Below are 23,362 nucleotides of genomic sequence, written 5' to 3' on the forward strand. Positions count from 1 at the left end.
CAAAACAGTAAAAAATCCTGCCTTCATACAGCTTACATTCTAGTGGAGCCAAGCTGCTCCCACAACTAAAATCACTGGTCAGAAGAAAGAGGTGACGATGGTTAGAGACTGACCCCTGCAGTGGAATGGTTACTGCGCTGTCTACCACATTGGCCCAATACATCTCATATATTTTGGGGATCTCTTATAGATACCAAATCTTCAAGCATCTCAGAGTCTATAGCAGGGAGAAATCATGCCCTATTTCTAAATATCTGCCTTATTTTTGGCTTGTCAGACAAAAAATTTAGTTCTTCAATGGCGTGCACTACATAGTCATCACCAGGCATATTTGTTTATTTTATGCTACAATATGTTGTTAGTAAAATTTAAGCTCATTTGCTTTCTTTGGTTGTCATTTTAAAATCCCAGACCTTGCATTTACCTTGGTTCATTATGTAAAAATAATTTAATGTTTTAATCATGGACTACATGATATACTCTAACAGTAATCTTTAAATGCCCTTTTCATTAAAATTTTTTATTGCACACAAGACCTATAAGTCCCTGCTGCTACAGCACATCATTTCATAACTTTATCTAATAACAATGTCTGGTGGTGGTTTTCAATTAAATTGAGTCACTCGTAATACATAAGAGTAAATGGATCTGAGCCAAGGTGGCTGATTCCATTTAGAGTGTGGCTACACGATCCTGACAAAGCAGAGTCTCACCTCAGTTCCCACACAATCCTGACTCCCAGCGGAGTAGAGCAATATGTGAACAGCCCAGAACTAAACTGTAAGTTTATTTTAATTATAGTATCACTTCGATATAAATTAGACATAAAAATTTGTAGTAAGATCAATAATTTAAATTGCTGGGAGATTTCACAATTGAAAGACCACTTTCACTGTCAATTTTATTTCAGTCTGTGTCAACCAGATCATACCAGTCACCAACTATACCTACAAAATCTTGGGACTAATGAGCATGGGTCATGTGTCAGACTGCCATAACAAAACCCACAGGCTAGGTGGCATAAACAACAGGAATTTTTTTCTCACGGTTCTGGAGGTTGAAGTTCCAGATCAAGGTCTGGCAGAATTTGGTTTCTGCTGAGCTCTCCTTCTGGCTTGTGGACAGGTGCCTTTTCGCTGCAGTCCTCACACAGTCTTTTCTCTGAGCAAGTGGAGAGAGGGAGAGAGGAGAGAGTTCTTTCTTCCTCTTATAAGGCCATCAATTGTATCGGGTTAGGACCCCACCTTGTGACCTCATTTAATCTTAATTCTCTCCTAACAGCCCTATCTCCAACTACAATCACACTGGGAACTGGGGCTTCAAAATATGAATTTGGGAGGGGACAAAATTAAGACCATAGACCAGTAGGTCAATAGACTATCCCATCACCCCAACTACACATTCAGAGCTGGAATCCAAAAGCTTTGTGGGAAATATTCTATTAACTTAGCTAAGTCCATGTAAAAGTCTCTATACTCAATTCATAGTCAAAATCTATCGAATAGTTGATCTTCTGTGATGAACTTATTGACTGATTAGAGTAAGATGATTGTCTACGTGTTGAGTAGGAGGCTGGGTACCTACAGCAGCTAGTAAAATAATAGAAAAAATAAAAGATGATACTCCACTTCTGTGAATTACTATACCAGGTGAAATAATCATCCTAAAATTTTAAATAATTAGCCTTCTCATGTAGGTTGGTAGAGAAGTAATATATAGAAACCTAATGTGTTTTAAAGTACGAGACGCCTGGATAGAATCATAATTTATCGATATCTGAGGATTTAAAACAGATATTTGGCTAACTTAACAAAAAGATTGATACAGTAATTTATAGTAGAAAAATCTCATAAAACAAAATGAGTATCGCTTTTTAGCAGAGTTGCCAAAGAAAACGTGGAAAGAGAAGGATAAATGTAAAACTGCTTACCTTAGCAACTGAATAATTTCGTATAGATTCATTGGGTACTGGGCCACTACCATATTTCCCAAACAATTCATAAAACATGTCCTGGACACTTTTCTCATTTTTGGTAACATATTTGCCAAATGTTTTACTAAAGACATTTACTAGACATTGAATTGTATTAATATATTTATATCATATCATATCGCATTTTACTCTTTTTGCTTTTAGATCTATAGGCTTGCTGACCTCAGAGGAGAAAAGGAATAAAAATAAAAATGGGAGCATTTGCTTATTTTATTGTGTAGTTTTAAATTCTTGGAAATTACATGTGATTTGGGAATCAAGTTACTAACAATTATGCGCTGTTGAAATTATGCATCCAAGCAGAGGTAACTAATGCAAGGCAGGAGAGGTATGGGCATTTACACCTACATTCTGATGGAATGTTAAAGAGTCAGGACTGTGAATGTATGTGCTTTCCACTTTTGATAAGGTGTCTGGGAAAGCCTTATGACACTTTACCGCACCTGGATTTAATATGACTATGGAATTCCATCACAGCAGGGCATATTCCTGCACCAGAACTGCTGTTCTTATAAGCAAACATAGTAAATCCTTACTATAAAAAATATAAAATAAAATAAAGTCATTATGCATTTCCATCCTGAGGGTCCAATATACGATTGGGATTTAGAGTCACAGTTACAGCAGAGTGAAAGTTAGAACTAATATTTTTCCACTGGCCAGGACATTTCAATTTCAGCAACAAATAAATAGTGACTGAATCAATAAGGCATGTATTATTAGAAAGACAGTTTACATTTTCCAGTCATAAACAAAATCATAACAGGAAGGCTTACGGAGAAAACAAATGATGCTGTGATTTAGTTTAAGTTTTTAAGCATAATTTCATAAACATAAGTGAACAGAAGGTTTTCTAGAAGAAGTATACTAGAAGCTATTTCCATTTCCATAGCACACCTACTCACTGGATATCACAGAATGCCACTGACTTGTGAACAGAGACCTGCTCCTCCACACGGCTGCCAGAAGCGAGGACACTGTCAATGACCCCGTAAGTGTGTGGCCGTGCACCCATAAAAGTCTTACTACTCATGCACCTACGCACAGACTTCACACTACCTCTCGGGACATGGCACCTTGGCTCTCAATTCTTGTGGTCTTAGTCCACAAAGAATCATCTTCCTGTCATTTCATCATCATTCCTTTTCACTGTAACACTCCTATTCTCCCATTTTCTCCTGTAAACACCAACATCTTTTTTTCTTTCTTTTGCCTTCAATGGAAGAAATGTTTTTTCTTTTTTTTAACTTTTTATTTTTCATTGGAGTATGGTTGATTTACAATGTCGTGTTAGTTTCAGGTGTACAGCAAATTGATTCAGTTATACATATAGATGTATCTCTTCTTTTTCAAATTATTTTCCCATTTAGGTTGTTACATAATATTGAGCAGAGTTCCCTATGCTGTACAGTAGGTCCTTGTTGGTTATCTAGTTTAAATATAGCAGTGTGTACATGTCCATCCCAAAATCCCTAACTATCCCTCCTCTCGACACTCCCCCCCGGCAACCATAAGTTTGATCTGTAAGTCTGTGAGTCTGTTTCTGTTTTCTAAATAAGTTCATTTATATCATTTTTTAAATTCTGCATATAAGCGATATCATACGATATTTCTCTTTCTCTGTCTGACCAACATCTTACCACTTGTAACTCAGTCTGAATTTTCTCTCATCACACCTTGCCTAGTTTTCTCCATAATTTTCTCCCTATCACCCCTACCAACAGCCTCCATCCTCAGTGTTCTGGATGGTATCCCTTTACCTCTTTTGGTAAATGTCTCTTTTTTTCTAAAGGGTTTTTATTTCTCTTTATTTCTTTAAAATCACTGAACTTAGGACTTGATGATCCATGACCCCGACAGCCCTCTCACATGATCATTACTTTCTTGCATTGCTCTCCATTTAGTAGACAAATACTATTACTACAGACCATTAATTTGTCATCTGCTAGTCTCCTAACCTTCTGTTCATCGTTTTATACAGATCCATCTCCACCTTCTCAGCTAAGTTTAGTACCCAGCTCATAGGCCTCTTTGCAAATTCTCTGCCTTCATCAAAGCAATTTCAACAGCCATATCAGTAATTCCTCAGACTCCTTCACTGTCTCCAGTCACAGATAACAGTCTTGTTTACTTAACTCAGCAATTACTTGTACTATTCCTATATTTTAAAATACTTTGGCCAAGTTGGGAAGCTTTGACTCTGCGTTCATTTTCTGTTGCTGCTGTGACAAATGACTACAAACTTAGCGCAAACAATGGAAGTTTATTCTCTTGCAGTTCTGGAGGCCAGAAGTCTGAAATGGCCTCGTAAGTCTAAAATCAAGGTGTCAACACCTTGATTCCTTCTGGAGGTTCCAAAAAGAATCCATTCCTTGCCTCTTCCAGCTTCTGGTGGTGGCTAGCTACACAACTCCAACTGCTACTTTCGTTCATCATTTTGCCTTCTCCTCTTCCGTCATCACGTCTGCTTCTGCCTCCTTCTTATAACTACACTCGTGATTACATATATATGTTCACCTAGACAATCAAGTATAAGTTCCCTTTCTGAAGATGCTTAACTTAATCAAATCTATAAAGTCAATCTTGTCATACAAAGTAACATTCACAGGTTCCAAGGGTTAAAATGTGCATACCTTTGGGGGCAGTTGTTCAGCTACCACAGGCTAAATGCTCCAAGCACAACATGGCCATTCATAGGAATCATCAGGAAACATCTCCAGAGACAATGGCAGTAACAAACACCAAAGTCAGGGAGGCAGTTTCTACATGATGTCAGAATAGTGTGGCATCATTAGGCACCAAAAGGAGGGACCAATGGCAATGGCAAGGAATTAGCAGTGTCTGACCATCCATGGCATGGTTACTCTATGTGATCTAGTGTGCCCTGGTTAAACACAGGATTAACAATTTTCTTTTCTTTTTTTTTCTTTCTTTTTTTTTTTTTTTTTTTTTTGCAGTACGCGGGCCTCTCACTGCTGTGGCCTCTCCCGTTGCGGAGCACAGGCTAACCGGACGCGCAGGCCCAGCGGCCATGGCTCACGGGCCCAGCCGCTCGGCGGCATGTGGGATCCTCCCGGACCGGGGCACGAACCCGCGTCCCCTGCATCGGCAGGCAGACTCCCAACCACTGCGCCACCAGGGAAGACCAACAATTTTATTTTCATCACATTTTCTTTGTCCTGGGGTCTGAGAATTATGTGCCCTGTACCTACCATGCTCAATTTCTGACACTCCCTTTTCTGCATTTCTTCTCTCTACCTGAAACACCTTTTATTTAATCTTCCACCTATTCCTGTGCTAGATACCCAGATTCCCAGCCTTTCTTTGGATCTTTCTCTACCTTATCCCTCACATGTTAATCTTTCTTCTCTGAATTTTTTTTTTAATATTTATTTATTTGGCTGCGCCGGGTCTTAGTTGCGGCACGAGGGATAGCATGCGGAATCTTTATTTGCGGCATGCGGGATCTAGTTCCCTGACCAGGGATGGAACCCGGGGCCCCTACATTGGGAGCGTGGAGCTCAACCACTGGCCACAAGGGAAGTCCCTAATGGGAGTAATAAATGTTTAAAAAAGGAGTTCTGATTTTTAATGAGAGTTTAATAAATAGGCATTTTGGAGACTGTGTTGTAAATATACATCTTTTCACATAGTAGCTATAACCACCTCAAAGGTTTTATACAAGTTTAGGACTCAAACTACTTGTTTATGAAAGTATATTTATTACAGAAGGTGAGACAACAGTTCCACCTGGCAGCCTAATCCGTATAGTTCAGGAAGACAAGCTCCACAAAACACCTGACCATTAAATGCTTGAAGCTGTCCTTGGAGAAGCAGTTTCTTTCTCGACTATGCAGAAATTAGGTTATCCCTGAACCATGAAATTTGATTGTTCTTATCCTAATATGCTAAAACTAGACTTTAGGTTCTTCTGGGCATGGGTTTCATTTGTTCAGAATAATTATTTCTGCATGACACAAGATTGTGTACATCTAGAGAGCTACAGGAACAACAATGTATAACTGCAAAAGGTGATTGCTGAACAAATATTGGTCAACTTTTTAAAAACTCATATGAAGAATCTGTCTCAATTACAACCAAACAGTAGTGAATTCCAAATATGAATTTTGCATTACAGTCAAAAGTAATTTTCATTATTTGTTCTAAGTATGTAAAAGACGTTCTATAGAGAGGCTTTGTTCCTGTATTATAATACAGATAAAAAGAATCGTTGCCATCCCTCTATGACCCTTACATACAAATAATCACTTATCCTTAACTTTACCATTTTATCTTAAAGACATTTCAATAATAATCTTTCCTAAACTTAATAAAAACTACTCCGTGATTCTTTCTAAAAGCAACTACCAAAGTTTGCATGAATTTTGCTACTCGACCTGGTTCCCTCAAATTCAATTTTTGTATAACTATTTAAACTTCTTTCTTCTCATTATCTAATAGATTTTGAGGAAGGAAATTGAGAATTTTAGCTTTTAACAAAGGTTCTGTTGGATTTTTGATTCTAAAATGAGGCAATTCTGAAATTAAATATGAGTTATGACTGATAAAAAATACATAGGTAGCAATACACAGGTATCTATAAATACCAAGAATTGAGAAGATTGTATTAACAAAACCAGGGAAAAAATACTTTGAGATGAAATAGTCACAAAAATAGAAGCACACAGTATAGAAACATGATTTGGATACTTATCTTAGTCTTCTCTCCAGTGTGTACCTCACAAATAGAGGCAAGGAAAACTCTCAAACTTGAGAACGTAAAAAGAAAGCCTTAAAAATTACATCCACAGTCTTTTAAAATTTAAACAGGAGGTTTTGTACACAATATAGTGCATGTCAGAATGGAAATTATTACCACAGATAGTTAAGAAAGAAGAATTTTAGTGCTAATCAGAGGAAGAGAGCACTTGAAACCAAAAGCTAATTACTCAGTATATAAATGTATGAATATGTGCATTAATGTAGCTTGCTAGGATTTTTTGAGTTACTTAAAAAGGCAATTTTAAGTGTTTTTACTTGTTAGCTAGTCATTTTAGTAAATTAGTAAGTAATTCAGTAAATTAGTTAATAATTTATATATTTTTATGTTAACCCTCAAACAGCAACTTGTGGGAATATATCCAATTGTACTCTGTTCTGGTAAAATTGTTGAGCCATGCAGGTATCAGTAAAAAGAGGGAACAAAGAACTTTAAAAATGCCACTAAGCCATCTTGCCTGACTGCTTATAAACTACCAGTGCCACTCATGACAGTTGAACATATATCAGAATATTCCCAGATGTGAAAGCAGATAAATGTTAAGAATTCAAACTTCCTTCTAATATGAATTTTTAAAATCAAACAAACGTAGCCTATTGACCACCAGATAAAGTTTGTTGAGTAAACACATGTAGTATTTTTACTTCCTCCTAAAATTTGATTAAAACTTCAGTGAAGAGTCTTTTAAGGTATAAACCTATTACAACAAACAGAGTAAGAGAAGAAAACAGAGCAACTATTTTACATGTTGGAAGGCAGATGGAAAAATGTTAACTAATTTAGCACACTGAGAAAGCTGAATCTGAAACCGCTGGTATGAAAAGTTTAAGAAGCAATCTCATTTAAACATAGATCCCTAAACACCTGAATAATTGGCAGAAGAAAGTATTTTTGGAAATGAAATAAATGAACACTAAAAGCATAAGAATTGGTTGAAAATTTGCTTTAAAAGCATTAAGACCCAGATCTTCTCTATTCAAAGGCTCGAGGTTACTGTTTCTCTCTTTCACTGACAGAGAACTATGGTTATATTTTGTGACAGCTTTATTGTGATATAATTCACATATCATACAATTTACCCATTTAAAGTATATAATTCAATAGTTTATAGTATACTCATAGAATTGTGTAACTGTCATTACGATCAATTTTAGAACTTCTTAATTACCCCAAAAGAAGCCCCAGACTCACTAACGACTACCCAATCCCCCATTCCTCCCAGCTCAAGAAATCATTAATCAAATTAATTAAAATTTATTAAATTTTAAATTAAGATTAATTGAGCTTTCTGTCCTTATGTATTTACCTAATCTAGGCATTTAATATACATTAATTAATCCAATATATGCCCTTTTATGAAGCTTCTTTCACTTAGCATAACACTTTTAACTGATCCATGCTGCAGTATGTAGCAGTACTTCATTCCTTTGTATTGCAGAATAGCATTCCATTGTCCGTATATATCACATTTTGTTTACCCACTTTTCCATTGATGGACATTTGAGTTGTTTCCACTTTGGGGCTATTATGAACAAAGCTGCTGTGAATATGTGTGTACATGCTTTTGTACAAACATATGTTTTATTTCCCTTTGGTAGATACCTAGGAGTGAAATTCCTATGACATGTGGTAATTCTGTTTATCATTTTTAAAAACCAACAGACTGTTTTCAAAAGTGGCTGCACAATTTTACATCCCACCAGCAATGCATGATATCTCCAACTTCACATCCTCACAAAAACTTGCTATTGTCTGTCTTGTTCATTTAGTCATCCTCATGGGTATGTCATTGTGATTCGTATTTGCACCTTACAGGATATAGATTTTTTATCCTCTGAGATAGTATCAAAATTCTCCCACCCTGGGAGATTCCACACATTCAGAGGAATTAAGTACAAAGCTGTGTACTGAATATGGAAAGCTTCACCCTGTTCTCTCACCCTGCTCCCCAAACTCTGGCAGCTACATGCATATCATCCAGGCAGGTGAATGGAAAAAAATCCTCAGGCACTCCGACTAGCTCAGGAGTAAGTGTCTATGATATGGACAGCAAACACTCCTCAAACAAATATCCCACAATAAAGTTCGAAATTGATAAGCCCCACCCATACACTCAGAGCTTCCAGTCAACTTTTCACTGTTTTAATTTTAAATATGAGCTCTCAGCCAAGGATTACTACACATTTTTAAAAGCCTGTAAAATCAAAGGCAAAAACCAGCCAAAACAGGAAAAGAGTAATTTGGGCTAAAAGAAAAACAAATAAGAACTATGTAGGGAGGAGAGGACTTTGAAAAGATAATAAATCTCAACTACTATTAACATTCTGAGAGAAATAAGTTATTGCATCCATGAACCCACATCCTATACATAGGATGCTATATAAAGAAATATTCAGAAAACAAAAAGTAATAGCTTTCAGAGTTTACAAAAAAAAGTAGACATGAAAAACTCAGTGGATAGTTTAGAAGAAGGAAATTTTCTAGAAAGTATGCCAAAAAGATAAGAAAATGGAAAATAGGGGAATAAGTGAAAAATAGTAGAAAACCTTCAGTAGATTCAATATCCAAATAATAGATGTTCCAGAAATAAAAAGCTGAGAGAATAGAGAGAAGAAACCAATAACATCATTCAAGACATTTTCAAGGTGCAGAAGGACCTGAGTGTCCCGTTTGAGAGAGTCCACAAAGTACCACAGTGAAATTTCATAACACTAGAAGCAAAAAGAAGATCCTTCAAACATCCAGAAAAGAATGTGCAAAGACAGGCTTCTGGAGGCAGTGAAAGGAGTGTAGTAAAATTTTTTATCGTCTTCTCAAATTCCTTCTTTCAAAAAATATTACTAAAAGAACAATTAAGACACTCCAAGAAAATAATATAACAGCCAATGATACCTTCAATAAAGTGAGATAATAAGGAACCATTCAGGTGGTGCAACAACAGCACAGCTCTTCTAGCACCAACAGTTATCCAGTGTTAACGGTGATGAGAAAAAAATATGGAGAGATGTTATAAGCCACAGAACAGAGTAATCACCAATTAAATACTCACCCCCATAAGGAGAGGAACACAGAAACACTGAATGGAACCCTATGTGAATAAATCTGAGAACAATAAACGAACTTTGCAGAAGTCCTCTTAGGCTCCAAATAAGAAGTTAGTGCACAAAAACTCCAGGACACCACTAAGAAGAACGTAAGAAATTCAAATAATGCAAAAGAGGCTGAATCACCAGTGGAATGCAAAAATATCCAATAAGTCTTCCCTTTTAAAAGCAAAGATTCACACTAAAGTAAAACTGCAGAAGCAGAAGTCACACTGAGAAAAGGGAGAACACTGGGGGTCACAAGGAGAAACAGAGTTCAGATACTGTCTGGCAGAAGAAACCAAGAGAGCACAGAGTACTGTGCCAGCAAACTAGAATGCTTAACAGTGAGATCACCAGCTCAAAAAGCAAGGCTGGTAGAGTTCTGGACCATATAGATACAGAGGCAGGAAACTTACCTGAATCAGATCAGGCTAAGCCCTGGGAGATGTATAAGTGGCTAAAACATTAGATAGATGGATGGATAGATAGATAGATAGATAGATAGATAGATAGACAGATAGACAGATAGAACTAAAGGAGGGAGAAAGAGGAAGGAAGGAAGGAAGGAAGGGAGGGAGGGAGGGAGGGAGGGAGGGAAAAAGAAAAGCTCTTGAACTCTGAAGGGGAAAAGCTACTTCTACCCATCCATGCCTTCTGTACAGAAACATCTTCCCTAAAATCCAGGAAACGCAATCTCATTTAAACATGTGAAATAAATAAAAAATAAGATTACAATCAAAACCCATATAAAGACATAAAGTTAAAGATGAAAAAAATCCAAATTATCTCACAACAGATAATGAAAAACACTAACAAACCATGACTACAAAGAAAATGAAAGTAGCATATTATTTCAGAAAGGGATAAAGAAACTAAGAAAATTATCAAAGCTCTCAAAGGACAGCATAAGTCAAGATGCGAACATCTCAGATGACATGACTGGACAACAGAAGGCTATAAATTTTTTTGAAAGCTAACAGAACTTGGGACTTCTCTGGTGGTCCAGTGGTTAAGACTCTGTACTCCCAATGCAGGGGGCCTGGGTTCAACCCCTGGTCCGGGAACTAGATCCCACATGTGTGCTGCAACTAAGAAGCCTGCAAGCCCTAACTAAAGATCTCATGCACCACAACTAAGACCCGGTGCAGGCAAAATAAATAAATAAATATTAAAAAAAAAAAAAAAAAAAGAAAGAAAGAAAGCTAATAGAACTCATGAATAAAAGAAGAAAATGAAAAGTTGGAAATGAAGACTAAATTCGAAGAAACGCAAGAATACACAAATATAAAGCAAAGTAAGAGAAATAGAGGAGAGAAGAGAAAGAAGTTACTCTTATGAAAAAGAGATAAAGATAAAAAGAAATTTTTTAAAAGCGGAAGATAAAGAGAATACACAAACAAAGCTCATTTGGGTATAACTGAAACACCTAAAGAAGGCAAATAAAACAATTGAACAAAACAAAAATTTTAAGTACAATAAAAAATTTTTTTCTTCTATCTACATATTGAATATTGAATTGAGCACTGGCAAAACATGGCTCAGTGTAGTCAACGCCAAGCTACATTTAGTAAAGCTGCCCCTGGACTTTAATGATGTGGCGGGGGAGGGAGGGAATTGAGGACATTCAGACAAATGCACTAAATCACCAATATGGAAAAAAAAATGTTAGATTGGCCCCAGATTTTTCAATAACATTTTATAACCAGAGCAAGTAGAGCCTATCTCTAAATCTGACCCAGTCTCACACACTCCCTCTCCCCAAACACTTCCCTTATGTTCAGTGTTCAAGGTCTATTATCAGCAAAATCTCTATTTTGAACCTCTTTTCTGAAAATTCCCTCCACTTTCTTGCTTCAGTGGAAACTTGATGATTCCCTGATGCCACTGCTTCTCCTCGATCCCTCTCAAATGGAGCCTGTGTCCTCTCCTTGCCTTTTAACATGTAGGAATGTTCTTCTTCCTTACTCCATATAGCTGCTTCCAGACCATTAAACTTCTCTCCAGGCTCCTTTGAAGCCCACTGCATCAGTCTAAACCATCGCATGGTGGGCTGGGTATTGGACTCCCAAAATATCCAGGTCCTAATCCCTGGAACCCGTGAATATTATCTTACATGGTAAAGTCTTCGCAGATGTAAGTTAAAGATCTTATATGGGGAGTGTATCCTGGATTATCCATGTCAGGTACACCTTAAATGTAGTAACAAATATCCTTATAAGAGGGAGACAGAGGGAGATCTGAGAAAAGAAGAGGAGAAGGTAGTGTGACAATAGAAGCAGAGATTTGAATGACATGTTTTGAAGACGGAAGGAGACACAAGGCAAGGAATACAGGAAGCCACTGAAAGCTGAAAAAGACCCAGAAATAGATCCTTCATTCAGAGCCTCCAGAAGGAACCAGCCCTGCTGACACTTGGACATTAGCCCAGTGATTTTGGAATTCTGACTTCCAGAATCACAAGTTTGTGGTACTTCTTTACAGCAGCAATAGGAAACTAATATACCCCACTTGGATGCAGTCATCTACAGCCATCCAGGCCACTGAGTCTCAGCTCATTCCTAGAAGATTGTAACACCTGGCTTAATATCTTACCCACTGACACTATGCTTTAATATTTATTATTACAATATCCATGGATGCTAAGATATTTCACTGACACTCCCCAAATCTTGGCCTCTTAATTCCTTGTCCTCTTCACCCCCAATAACCCTGTCTCACGCAGGGGACAGTGACCTTGTCAGCGTGAGCACCTGTCTCTCCCAGCTGTGCAGGACGCTGCCTTTTCCCTCTGACCCCATCCAGGGGGCTGAGCCTTGAGCTGTATGATTAGGGGGCAGGGAGAGGCTGGGAGAGTGGCAGATAAGATTCTCTGAGGGCACGAAAGGCACATGGGTCCTACTAACCAGGCCATGGACTCCAACAAAAAGTCCTCCCACAAGTCTCTGGGGCACCTCTCCTGTGAATCCTCCCAACTGGCCATGGGCACCCCAATACCTCATGTGAGTCACCCACCCACCTCTCCTCCCTGCCCCCTGTGCAGGCTCCCAGTGGCGGCTAGAGGGAACTTTGGCAGAAGGCTAGAGAGCAAGCAAAGAAAGCCAGCCCAAATCTGCAGGCTAGGGAAAGAGGACAAACTTAAGCTGTAGCACTGCCCTGGGGAAAGCGAAAGGGAAGCTGTCAGCACTCAACCTGGGGTGTTGCAGGATGGAGAGAAGTGTACAAGCTCAGGAATTCTACCACAAGAGTGCTATTGTCGCCACTCGTCTTATCCAATCTATGAGCGGCATTTGACACAGTTTATCACAGCCTCCTTCAAACACTTTCTTCATGTGGGCTCCAGGACAATTGCTCTGCTCTCCTCCTAACTCACTGGTTACTTATTCCCAGTTTACTGGCTTATTCATTTATTTACCAACTCTTTAGGTATTGATACTTTCTCTGAATATCAGATACTATTCTAGGTGCTGGAAATACAGCAATAAACAAAACAGACAAAAATTTCTGACTCAGGGGAGCCACATTCTAGTGACATAACATTAGTTTATCGATAGAGAGGGAAAGAATTCCTTTGCTGCTTTACTTCCCATGATCTCTGCTCAAATATCCCCTGATCATAATTTCAGAGAAGGCATCTCTGATATGGGTATTTGTCATCACACAAACCTCCCACTTCTTTCCCCACTTCTCAATTAATTTTTCTCTCAAGGGCTTATCGTCGTCTGATGAATTATATATTTTACTTATTTATTTATATCCTGCTCTTCTCACTGAAATGTAAGCACCTCGAGGCCAGAGCCTTTATCTCTTTTGTTCATTGCTCCAACGCCAGAATACAGCACAAAGTAGAAGATCACAAACTACTCATTGACTCTGTAATCCTGAGGAACAGCAATGTCACATTTTATAGATGAGATTTTATACAGCTGATCAAAATCACACAGTAGGTAGGCACTGGCAAAGCCCAGAAGCCTCATAAAGAAACCTTCCTCTTTTTTCCACTCTACCTTTAACCAGCCCTGCAAAAAACTGTCGTTGCAAAAGAAGAGAGGGAAAACCATGTGAATCACTGCCCTTCAGTTGCTTTTTAATAATATTTTAGAAGTAGAAGATATTGAAAAAGCTGGGAATCTTTTGAAATATTAACAGTCTTTGGCCCATTTAGTGTTTAGACCCATGTTGAGTGTCTAAAAGACAATGCATACAAAGGCAGAGTGTCCATGCCAGCTTGTCTCAGGTTTTCCCTTTCCCTTTCTTCCTATGCCTTGTAGCTTGACTCGCTCCAGTGGAAGAGTACAGATACTCACTGACCTATTTGGTATGGATAATGAACAACCAACCGGTGTGAGACACTCAGAGGTTGAAATGTGAAAGGAAATTACTTGGAAGGAAGAAGAGTCCAAGAAGCACATCAGCAAGTGAGAATGCCTAGAAATAGGAGTAATATTGAGAAGGCAAGGCAGCGCTCGTGCCAGGAAGCTGCCTTGGAAATCCGTGCAGGTATCGTGCCACTGGGTGCTGTACTGAGGAACACAGACCGCTAGCTACGTCTAAAACTGTAAAAATATCGAGGTTGTACGTAGTTACATAGTTATTCGATTCTACACCATTTTGAATTTTTGTTAAAAGTTTAGGTCTCAGATTTATCCAAAAGTACTTTTATTTCTTCAATACTGTCTGAAGAAGCTATCCATCTGATACAGGAAGGCATTTCTACTCTCATTATCTATTTTAAATAGTCAATCCCTTAACTGCCAACACTAGCCAAACGAAGAATTAAGGTAAAATTTGAAGACTACTGGGATGGTTGTCAACTATCTTATTTTAAAAATTATCTGTGCTGTGGCTCTTCACTTCCCTTGAACTCTGAGAATGCCGACGAGACTGCAAACTCCTTGTCCTAACTGGATAAACTTCCTTGGACCGTGAGGGAATGGAGAAAGAGAGTAAGGTGTTAGATATTTCTCCGTCCTACTAGGGCACAGGACTCTGAATTACTCCCACAAACAATGTCCAGAAACCTGAAGAAAATAATTAGTGCAACTCTGGAATAAGCCATCAAGTTAAGGAAAGAGTAGAACAACCCAGTATAGCCTCGTTGGTGGCTGAAGAATACCCCATGGCCGGTCTATGATTCTGTTCACACAGCTTCCGGAGAGCTCTGGGGAACCAGCCCTGTTTCCTGTTCTATAGCCTCAAGCTCAGGAGCTTACCTGGACAGGACTTATTCAGCCAGGAAAGGACAAGGGTAATAAATGAGAGATGTGTTCATGCCCCAGGGTTCTGCTCTCTGCTTTTCCCAGCAATCACCTTATATATTGTATAAGCCTGAGATTTATGAGGTAAATACAGCTAACTCAGAAGAGGTGGTCCTCTCAACACACATCCAGATGCCTTAGGTATAGTTTGTAGACATGCCCCAGCCTCAAACACACGACATGTAGAATGCTGACTTGGGGAATGGGGTTGGCCGTTGTGCCTCCTGAGATTCTGAAGGGCTCTCGCTGACTCAGACGTTGCGCTCCACTACTGTCAACCCTGCTGACATCTGGAAGCTAACACCTCCATAAATGTCCTGAGGACCACTGCTGACTGTACCAACTTCCCTCCATATTATTTGCAAAAGGAAATCTTATTTGATTGACCCAACAAATATATTTGTCTTTCTGCTAGTACAAATCTACTGGGACAATTGACAATTGTTCATACAGAGTTTGTGCTTGGAATTCAACATTTTGCACTGGGGCTTCAGCTGACAGGAAAGGAAATATCTTTCTTCTACACACATACATGTTAATATCTTCTTCTACACACATACATGTTTTAATATCTTCTACACACATACATGTTAAGTCATCTTCTACACACATCTACACACACATCTTCATCTTCTTCTACACACATACATGTTTTAATATCTTCTTCTACACACATACATGTTAAGTCATACAGAGAGCTTTATACATGCACATATATACATGTATGTATAAATATGTATAAAATATGTATGAAATTTATATAGACATATATTTATACATGTATGTATATTTGTATATATGCATATATACATTATAATACATTCAAGGAGGTTTCTTAATTGTTTTTAGAGTAAGAATGGTGTTACAGAAGGAAAGAAATATAGGCTTAAGTAGTTTATTAAACAAAGATTTTTAAAAAAATATAAACATATGATTTGAAGGGACTGGGCTTGACCTTTATAGTAAAAATATTTTCCCAAGAATGCAGTTACAGATTTTCATATTTTCAAACTCTTCCAGGGAGACAAGGAAGTACAAAAGCGTCACTGAAGGCAGCAGATGTGGGTGATGCCCAAACACTGCCACTTAGAAAGTTTATGTGAAATTGAACAAGGAGCTGAAAGCTCTGATTCCCAAAACCTCTACTTTCAGAACTGAACTTTCCTCAGTCTGCATCTCACAGAACATTCAAGCCAACTTTGCCAGAAAATCAGGACTCTCAGCATGTGGATGAAATTAAGAAAGACCATGTTTTTAGAAAACATATTGGAGTTTTACACTAAGCACTAAGCTATTTAAGAACATTGACTTTAAGATTTAATCAACGAATGGGAGTTTGAGCTATAAAAGATGATTATTTAAAATGCAGGGAATTTTCTCTGCCATGAATGTGGTTGAACAGCTCTGATCTTTGTCCTTCACCCAGCTCTAGATCAAATATGTGTCCCAGGAAAAAGCTCTCTCAGCAGAGGTGCAGCCCACAAGCCATGAGGAAAAGAGCTAAATGAAATGTAGATACCAGGTGCCACTCAGGCTGTGTTATCAAAAAAAAAACCCAAAAAACTAGTCATCTTATCAAGTATATATCAAGTAATATTTTTTAATCACTGAACATAGTTGAAGATTATTTATTTAAAGAATTATGGTTTATAAATGTCATTATCATATTGTACTATTTAAAAAGTCAACTGATTACTCCTGAAGGATGGAAAAGTCTAGCCAGAAAGCAGCATGCTTTCTAAATAGAACAAAAACCATTAGTTTTGACACTCTTTCTGCTAGAGTACTAATTAATGTGGCATTTGCCTAACAGTGAAGAAACACTCCACCAAAAATACCTTTTTATATATATATACATATATATATGTATAATAAAATTGTGATTGTTTACTATTTGAATTTTATTAGTAAAACTAGTACTGCAAGTAGCCTCTTCTTGGCTTGACTTATATTAGACAGGAATCCCCTGGCTTTCCTTCCACATAAATGTATACATGTACAAATATACATTTATCTGTGTTTTTTCTTTTAAACATTTATAAGGCCTTTCCTGCTATGTGCCAGGTACTTGCATGTAAGCCTTATAAAATCCTATGAATCAGGCTTTGTTATTCCGATTTTACTGGTGAGAATAATGAAACTTGGAACATGTAGATTGGTAACTTGCTGAAGGTCTCACATCTAGTGAGCGGCAGAACTTGGACCAGACCCAGGTCTTCTGAATCCAAATCCTAAGTTTGCTCCACCATATGCATGTTTCCCACCTATATACATGTACGTGTTTTATCTTGTAAAATTATGGAGGAAGAGAAAATGGTCTCTGGAAAATCCAAACAAAGAGGTAAGTTGAACCGAGTGTGTCTTTCCTTTGTCCTCTGTGCCCCTAACTCTCCTTTTTTTGGCCATGCATTTGGCACTGCAGAATATTAACATTGCCCAGGAAAATTCAGGGAAGTTGAAGGTGAGCAATGAGGAGTCTCCTATACTATTAAATACTTTCACAGTTACTCCATTTGACTGGAAGATACAGAGGCTTCTCTGTGACATCCATCGCACTACCCAGAATTGCTCCAAGCTTGGTCTCAGTGACAAATACTTGAAGTTAATCATCCGTTTGTCTCCACATTTCCCTTGAAGACATTGATCAAGCTGTGCTGACAGAGCCGTGATGAAATATCACGCTCTGGGAAATGCTGAGCTGGCTTCGAATCTACCATTATTTGAGCACAAGTCAACAGCTTGAAAGACATCTGTCATTTTTCTTTGGCTTTAACTCTCCTCTTCAATTTGAGGCCACATAGGTTTTGGCCAAAGTTGTAAATTCTATAATTGTCCCAGATTCTTATCATGAAGTTCATGACTGGCAATGGGCAAAAACAGACTTTCATGCTATTAATAACATTATTTAAGCAACCGAAGGTCAAAGAATCATATCATAGTAGGACCTGGGCAATAAAAACTCATTTATGTCCTGTTACCTAAACAGTGAAACAGAACTCCTTTCAGCTTCTTTATATAATATCTTCAAGAAAAAAATGATAAAGAGAAGAATAATGAGAAGATATTTGTCTTACATGGTATTAAAATTATTCTAAAATTTAAAAATAGATATAAACACTCAAATATACATTTTTTCTCTTCTGTTTCTGTTTTAAAGCAAATTATACTGGCTTATGTTACTCAATATTTTTAGAGATAATTACATTTCAATATATAACTCTGTATCACTCTTTTATATGGTATACATTTCAACTAATCATCTTTTCCAATAAATTTCATTTAAAAACATGTTAAAAAGTAGCAAGCACGCAAAAATTACTATGCTACTGTTGTAGATACAAAGACTAAGAAAAGAATTTTGTCTCTGGTATAGTGATATAACCCCTATTCAGACCCACCCTCTGGTTTATGCTGATAACAAACATAAACTCTGGGCAAATACAAAAAACAACTACGGATTCTAAAGGATAAACAAAAGCAGGTATACTGTGGAAGGTAGGCAAAATTGGAGAAGCAACCAGAATTTTCCTCCCCCTTTCTTTGTGGCTTTGCCCTGAGGTGGGAGGGACAGTGCAGGCAATTAAATTAGGGGGAAAAAGTAGTGACATATTTGTCCATCAGGTAAACAAAATACAGACATTTTCAGAAAAAAATAAAAAAAAACTGTCTCCCACAGACCTGCATTACAAGAAGTGGTAAAGGAGACTCTGGACCAAGATGGCAACCTAAGAGTCTCCTGAATTTCCCTCTTCTCACAGATACACCAAATATACAGCTACACATGGAGCAACTTCCTTTGAGAGAAATCTGGAAATTAATGAATGACTCCCACACATCGGGTGACTCAGAAAATACCCACATCAAAACTGGCAGGAGGGGCTTCCCTGGTGGCGCAGTGGTTGAGAGTCCGCCTGCCGATGCAGGGGAACCGGGTTCGCGCCCCGGTCCGGGAGGATCCCACATGCCGCGGAGCGGCTGGGCCCGTGAGCCGTGGCCGCTGAGCCTGCCCCACACGCCGCGGAGCGGCTGGGCCCGTGAGCCGTGGCCGCTGAGCCTGCGCGTCCGGAGCCTGTGCTCCGCGACGGGAAAGGCCACAACAGTGAGAGGCCCGTGTACCGCAAAAAAAAAAAAAAACCTGGCAGAAAAGACTGAGACACACTCTCACAAAAACCCCACCCCTGGCACAGTGGCCTACAGTTGGGAGAGGACCCTTATTCCCAGTTTCTCCTAAGTACCATAGGATTTAGACCACACATCTAGTGCCCCAACTCTTAAGGCTGCCACAGGGGAGACAGGCCCCTAAATTACCTACTTCTGAAAGCCAATGGGGCTTGTGTTCATGAACGCACAAGACTGCAGCAAGTGAAGACGCAGTAGCTAACAGGTGAAGTGAGTGATCAGGCTTTCCCAGCAGGGCTAAGCACAGAGGGAGACAACAAACACACCCATCTCCCAGTTCTTGCCTGGATGGAGTTTGACTGCAGAGTTCACAAGCTACTGCCTGGGGATCCTGCTTCTTTTTAGCAGCCTCTGGGTACTGACTGCAAGCCTTCCCAGAGCCAGTGGGCACTTCTGTCATGTTCCAACAACAAAACCAAGTCATCAGCATCTCCCTGGAAGGAACCTGTCCACACATCTAGCACCTCAATTTTCATGGCTGCTTTCCAAGGGACGGACCCCCAAATCCCCTAGCTCTGACATGCAACAAGACTTGAATTCATGAGTCCCACAAGACTATAGCAAGAGAAGAAGCAGTTTTCAAATGCGCACAGGCACACTCCCCATGGCTATAAGCCTAGGCTCAATGCAGAGGAAGCAGGCAAACACTCATCTCCCAGTTTCTCCCTGGAAGGGATTTGACTGCACACTTTCTTAGCTGCTGTCTGAGGGTCCAGCTTCCAATCAGACTGCATCTAGCTGCTGTCTGTGATCATCCCTTTGGCACAACTTCAAATACTGGGAGTCACTAAAAACAGACTATGACTTTGACAATCACAAAGGTTTGAGAAGCAACCTGGAGCTCAAGCTGGGCTGATTGACGAGGTTCATCTCCAAGAGACCAGTCTGTCAAGATGGAGACAGGTGGCTATTTCATCTAATGCACAGAAACCAACAGAGTCAATGGAAATGAAGAAATAAGGGAATATATCCCAAACAAAAGAACAAGATTAATCTCCAGGAATCCATCTTAATGAAATGGAGATAAGGAATTTAAGCAAAAGAGAGTTCAAAATAACAGTCATAAAGATGCTCACTGAGCATCAATGAAGAAATCACAAGACAAATTAGAAAATATTTTTAATTGAACAGTAATGAAAAGTTAGCATGTCAATTTGTGGGATGCAGCTAAAGCAGTGTGTAGAATGCTTATTTTAGAAAAAAAAATAAAGAAGTGTCTAAGACAAGGTCTTATGCTTTCACCTTAAGAATCTATGAAAAGAAGGGTAAAATATATCCAAAATAAATACAGTTGACCCTTGAACAATATGGGGATTAATCTGCGTATAACTTATAGTGAACTCTCCATATCTGCCATTCCTCCACACCCCAGGTTTCAACCAACCACTGGTGGTGTAGTTCTGTAGTCTTTACTATTGAAAAATATCCCTGTATAAATGGATCTGTACAGTTCAAATCCACATTGTTCAAGGGTCAACTGTAGAGGGAAGGAAATAATAATGATAAAAGTAGAAATTACTAAAATAGAAAACAGACAATAGAGAAAATTAAGAAAGCCAAAAATATTTCTTTGCCAAGATCAACAAAATTGATCAACCTTTAGCTAAACTGCTAAAAACAGAGATAAAGCTTTTTATTTAAAAAAAATAGAGAATGCTGCCCAACTCATTTTATATGGCACGCAAAACTCTAATACCAAACCTGCTGAAGACTTCACACAGAAAACGTATAGACGAGTATCTCTGCTAAACACAGATGCAAAAATCCTGAAGTAAATATTAGCAAACCCAGTTGATCAATGGAGTGTATAGGCAAATATATATACAATATAACCAAGTAGGGTTTACACCATGAGTGTAAGATTGGCTTAAAATTCAAAAATTATTGGATGCAATTCACCATAATAACAAAATAAGGAAGATAATATAACCATTTCAATTGAATAAAATTAAAAAAAATTAATACCCAATCATACAAAAACCCTCAACAAACTAAGAGTAGCAGGAAACTTTCTCATTCTGATAGAGGGCATATAAAACATCTGCAACTAAGGTAGTAGTCAACAGTGAAAAATTGCCTCCGAATGCCTTGTATAGGAAAAAGCTAAAGACACCTACATGCACCATTTCTTGTCAAATTGTAGTTAATGTCCTAGAAATTGCAATAAAGCTATATAAAAAAAAAAGAAAATGAAAGTAAAAACACAAAGAACAGACGGAAAAAATAATATTGTCTCTATATCCCTATGATTGTACATGGAAAAAATTCCAAAAACAATTACTCAAATTAATACATTAGATATGCAAACATGTAAGATAATGTTAAATGTATTTTGTTAATCAATTGTATTTTTCTACACTAGCAGTAAAAAGGCAATCAGCTTGATTTATGATAACATCTAAATCATAAAATATCTAGGAATAAATTTAACCAAAGGAGCCCAAAACGTCTACAGTGAAAACTATAGAACATTATTGAGAAAATTTAAAAAGATCTAAAGAAATGAAGAGATACAGCATGTTCATGGATTGAAAGACTCAATATAGGTGCATTCGTCCCAAAGTGGTTTATAGATTCAATGCATTCCCAATAAAATATTCCAGCAGACATTTTATAGAAATTAACAAGCTGATTTTTAAAATTTGTAAGGAAATGCATAATTCCTAGCCAAAGGATATTTTTAAAGCAGAACAAAGTTGAGCACCTAATCTACATGATTTCAAGTCACAGTTATCAGGATAGTTTGGTATTGGTGAAAGGGTAGATGTATAAAGATCAATGGAACATAACAGAGAGTTGAGAAATAAAGTCAATTGATTTTCTACAAAGATGCCAAGGCAATTCAATGTTGAAAGGAAAATGCTATTAGTTTTCTTCAAATGTCTGATGAACCTTGGTTGGTGGTGCACATTTATGAAAGAAGGACCATGTCAATTTGCATGGTTAACAGGTATGGGTACCTTGTCTTTGGCCCTTGTAACTTTCTGGCTGCACAACAGGCCTCCCTCCCCTGTACAACAGGAAGGAAGAATGCTGTCTCTGTGAATTTACACTGAGCATGCCTATAGAAGGGCTATAGACCAGCATCCTGAGTCCTAAAACAAAAGGGTCTTTAACTCAGGGTGGGGATGGAGAGTAATTTAAACTGTTTCCCTGCTGAGAAGATGTACTTTCTTTCTACTTCTCTCTCAGACCAAAGCATTCATTCTAGGTGCTCACTCCAGACACATTAGTTCATTTAGAGAGAAATCTAAGGGATGGAAGTGCAAACTCACAAGCAGTGTTTCGGTTGATAACTCCTCCACACTCATCACATGTCTTTGTATGTGTTGACTCTAAGCTTGAAATATCCTTGGCATTGTTTCCTCTTTCTGCAATAGTTTTCCCAATTGTTTTGAGCTGTGTTTTTCTCTTCTCTTGTTTCTCTGAGATCCCAAAGGCATCTGCTTTTTTATTTTCAGGAACTTCTACCAAAGACTTGTCTGCTAATGGTTTGCTTATTTTAACATCAGTGCTGCTACATGTTAATTTTTTAAATAAATTTTCTGAAAGTTTAAGGATTTTAGGTTAGGAAGAATGCAAACACATTAGCTCAGTCTGCCAGTACTACCAGAAACAATTTAATGAGTAATTTTCAATGTTTATAAGATGTAATGAAATGTGCACTTGTATTCAATATTGTTAGGCATGAAAACAAATGAACATAAATTTTGTACAAATTGTTATAAAAAAATGAGGCATATGAACACGCAATTTTATAACACATATAAATACATTTTAAACATTCATACTCTTTAAATATAAATATTAAAATATATTTTAAACATTCCTTTATAGAAATCTCATACCACTCAGAATGGCCATCACCAAAAAAGCTACAAACAATAAATGTTGGAGAGGGTGTGGAAAAAATGGAACCCTCATGCACTGTTGGTGAGAATGTAAATTGATACAGCCACTATGGAAAACAGTATGGAGGTTCCTTAAAAAACTAAAAACAGAACTACCATATGGCCCAGCAATCCCACTACTGGGCATATACCCTGAGAAAATCATAATTCAGAAACAC

The 23,362-nt window shown here is 38.0% G+C and overlaps 2 long non-coding RNA genes across 4 annotated transcripts in view; one reads left to right on the forward strand and one right to left on the reverse strand.

Moving 5' to 3' along the window:
• The window catches only part of LOC114486996 (uncharacterized), a 28,281-nt gene extending 22,144 nt beyond the window's left edge, over nt 1-6,137 (forward strand). Inside the window, exons 2-3 of the long non-coding RNA XR_003681562.2 lie at nt 2,886-2,984; nt 4,951-6,137. This is a non-coding gene — a long non-coding RNA (uncharacterized lncRNA). The remainder of the gene's footprint in view (nt 1-2,885; nt 2,985-4,950) is intronic.
• LOC129392481 (uncharacterized) overlaps nt 1-23,362 on the reverse strand; it is a 460,125-nt gene that overhangs the window by 191,546 nt on the left and 245,217 nt on the right. The window lies entirely within an intron of this gene.

The sequence above is a fragment of the Physeter macrocephalus genome, chromosome 10 (genome assembly GCF_002837175.3).
Source record: "Physeter macrocephalus isolate SW-GA chromosome 10, ASM283717v5, whole genome shotgun sequence".
Classification (NCBI taxonomy): Eukaryota; Metazoa; Chordata; class Mammalia; order Artiodactyla; family Physeteridae; genus Physeter; species Physeter macrocephalus.